The following is a 3,863-nucleotide window of genomic DNA, read 5'->3' as shown; positions in this document are numbered from 1 at the left end:
AGTGTTATTCCCTTTCCCGGTTTCCGGGCAAACATCCCCCCCCCCCCTCCTTCCTTATGGGTGTTCCCTCCCACCGTCCCCCATTGCTGCCCTCCCCCAATAATCACGTTCGCTGGGGGTTCTCTCTTGGCAGGACCAAGGGCTTCCCCTTCCACTGGTGATCTTACTAGACTATTCATTGCTACCTATGAGGTCAGAGTCCAGGGTCAGTCCATGTATAGTCTTTAGGTAGTGGCTTAGTCCCTGGAAGCTCTGGTTGCTTGGCATTGTTGTACATATGGGGTCTCGAGCCCCTTCAAGCTCTTTAAACATTTTATTTGGTTTCAAAGATATGAAAGTTTTTCTCGCTGTATTCTCTGGCTCATTTTCATTTAATCCTAATGTGTTCAGAAAAAATTCTTCCTATGCTTCTATACACATCAGATTTACTAAGATTTCTTTTATTTTGGAGATGGTGAAATTGAGTGTTCTGTTGATGTCAGCCAGGCTAGGCGTTTTTATACTCTTGTTCCCATTCTTTTATCCTTATATATTTTCACTATGTTCTGTAAGCTACTGAAAAATGGAACCTTCAACCCCCCTGTTACTCCTCATGGAATTACTTTCATTTTTAATGTGAGATGTTTACAGTTATCAGGAGCATGAACTTTCACAATGAATTCCCTGTTTAGCACTGTTAGTACTTGTTTGAAATGTACTTTACCTAATAAGCAGAGCTCATCCAGTTTTCTTAGGTTAAATGTTAGCAACAAAGCCTTTTATTCCACTTTCTTGATTTAAACTTACATGTTTACTTATATTTAATTTTTCTAGTGTATAGAGTCAAGTACTGTTTTAGTTTGTTTAGTTTATTATATTACATGTAATATAAGTATTGGTCTAATCATGGTATAGTATTTTTTCATGTTGATTTTTGGCTCTTATTTCTTATTTTAAATTGTAATTCAAATTTTGTCATCTTTATTATAATAGAAATTTTGGCTCACTCTATTGTTACCTTGGGTTATTTTTGTAACTGATTGGCCTAGAGTTGACTTGACAATATCTAGTAAAATTTAGTCTCAAAGATAAAATTCAAAAATTAACAATAAGAGGAAAAATATGAAAATCAAATAAACTTTTACAAAGCACTACTTGATCTGTGTCCTTTTGGCTCTTGTGTCATTATTTTCGTGTGCTTCTTTTTTATACTAATGTTATAAAGCCTACAAAATATTTTAGCTACCTGAAATATTTAGTCATAGATGATAGAAGATTAAGTGAAGACACATTTACGTTGTTTGGGTGTCTTGAGTTTGCCTGTGAAAATCTTTTCCATCTGGCATTATTTCCTTTTGGAAAAAATGCTTCCATATTTGATCTTGTCAGGGTGTCTGGCTAAGGGTCCATTGTGATTTGTACTGAAAGATGCTGTTTCTCCTTTAGAACTGTTTTCACTCAGGCTACACCTCAAAGTCGACAGGCTTGGTTTTTCTGGCAATTGTTTTTGTTCAGGAATTTCAAGGTGTGATTCACCTGCCTCCTGACACAGATTCCTGAGATGTATCTACTGGTTTGTTCCCCTCTGCAACATATATTCATACTATACATAAACATATATTTAGGGTTAATATTTAAGGTTTTTTTTTTACAATTTTTATTCTTGCGAATTTAACGTGACCTTAGTTACCCCAATTCCTCACTAATTTAAACGATTTAAATATATTATATGTAGACATCATTTTCTTTTCTTCATTTGTAATTAAACTGTATTAAACCTTTTGATTTTGCAAGTTTGTATTTTGATTGTGTTTAGAAACCTTTGATATATATACTTATCAAAGATATTTCCAATCCTCATTTTTCTGCCCTTTAGAGCTTCAAAATACACAGGTATTCACAGCTGCTTGCAGGTGGAGTATCCCAGAGTTCTGTTCTCTGCCTAATCCTTTCCAGTCTTTTCTCTATGTGTTTCTCCTTTATACAGATTAAATAACCTTTACACAGGTGTTTATCTGCTCTGTCCTGAAATTGTGCTGTTAATACAAAACAGTATTTTATTCTTTAGTTTGCTTTCATAGCTGTGTATCCTATACTTTTGTTGTGGCATTAATGGAGATATTCTAACTGATTTTTCCATAGTGTGCATTATAAATCTGCTTCCTTTTTATTCCTGGAAAGGTTTTAGTAAACACCACAGAATCTGGACACTGAATATTATTGCACTCATATGACTATCATTATAAGACCTTCTAAGATGATGCAAAAGGTATTTGGAAGGGTCTTGCTCTGTACCTTTTGCTAATCATACTACTGTTCACATCTGGTTTTGTCTCACTGTTGAGGTACAATGTTCTGAGGACGTCAGTCAGTGCTGTATAATGTAAGTAGAATTGTTCTTACCTGCCTAATAATTTCAGTTTCTTTTTTCTCTTTTATTTTCCTCTGGTGTGTGTGTGTGTGTGTGTGTGTGTGTGTGTGTGTGTGTGTGTGTGTGTGTGTGTGTACACTCATCCATATGTGCACACATGGAAGACAGATGATAATATCCGGTTGTCTCCCTCATTTAAACACCTTACTTTTTAAGATGGTCTCTCAGTGAACACAAAGCTCACAGATTCAACCAAACTGATGGCTCATTTGTCCTCCACCATCTTTCTATCTCTGACTCTCATCTTTAGCAGCAGGGTTACCAACTCATACTCACATTGCCTGGCATTCAGTCATGTATAAAAGCGCTAAGGATCTAAACTGAGATTTTCATGTTTGCTCAAAAAAAACACCTCCCTTTACCCTCTGACAGTTTCTTTATGTGAAAACCACTGAAGTCTTCTGCCCATGGACTCCTCACTGTACCACACTATGTACTGTACAGCATCACTCAGCCTGCACCTTCCATGACTTGGGGTTATATCTAGAACATTCTCTGAGTGCCATGTCCTATGTTTCTCTAGTCAGTAAGCTCAAGCAATCTCACAATTCATTAAATCCCCTTTCTTTTTTTTCTTCTTTTTTTTATGGTGAAATAAAAGTGTATATTTAGAATTAGCCATCTGGACTCACTTTAGATGATCCCAATCTTGTTGGCAACATCTAGAGCATCATAGTTAGGAGCCAAGCGAAGAGACGCCTTCTTCTACCAGTCAGGCCATATCAGGGGATTTACTTTGGGCACATCAGTGTCATAGAGTTTCTTCAAGGTCTGTTTGATCTGGTGCTTGTTGGCCTTGACAACCACAATGAACACAAGCGTGCTGTTGTCCTCTATTTTCTTCATGGCTGACTCAGTGGTCAGTGGGAATTTGATGATAGCATGGTGGTCAAGTTTCTTTCTCCTGGGTGCACTCTTTCGAAGATATTTTGGCTGTCTCTGGAGCGGCAGAGTCTTGGGCAGCCGGAAAGTGGGTGACATTCAGATCTCCTTCTTTTTGTGGCTGTGAACACCTTTCAGCACTGCCTTCTTAGCTTTCAAGGCCTTCGTTTTGGCTTCGGCTTTGGGAAGGGGTAGGAGCTTCCTTCTTTGCTTTGGTGCCATCTTGGTGAAAAGGCTCAATCCCCTTTCCTTCTCAGAATTACTGCCCTTTACTGGCTAATGTTTAGTGTCTTACAGAGCATTTTTGCTACATTTTTTAAAAGTATGTTGCATTGTCTTTTATTTTGTCTTGTTTTCAGTTAGATTAGAGATGTTGGTAAAGATGATCCCTATTAATCATCCTGAGGTTGAGGTATGCAGGCATCAAAAGGTGAATTGACCCTGGGTAATATTTAATCTCCCAAGTTTGGTCTCAGTTGTAAGAGTAAGTTCCCAGCTGTGAATAAATATAGAAATGCTTGCACAACAATCAATTTATTATTTCACAATACAACTTCAGTAAGTAGTGGTG

At 37.3% G+C, this 3,863-nt stretch overlaps 1 pseudogene; it reads right to left on the bottom strand.

Moving 5' to 3' along the window:
- Positions 1-3,037: 3,037 nt before the first annotated feature.
- Positions 3,038-3,514, bottom strand: LOC116911760 (annotated as a pseudogene).
- Between the last annotated feature and the right edge of the window lie 349 nt (positions 3,515-3,863).

The sequence above is a fragment of the Rattus rattus genome, chromosome 10 (assembly GCF_011064425.1).
Source record: "Rattus rattus isolate New Zealand chromosome 10, Rrattus_CSIRO_v1, whole genome shotgun sequence".
NCBI classification, from domain to species: domain Eukaryota; kingdom Metazoa; phylum Chordata; class Mammalia; order Rodentia; family Muridae; genus Rattus; species Rattus rattus.
This window is presented reverse-complemented; position numbering and strand designations above follow the sequence as displayed.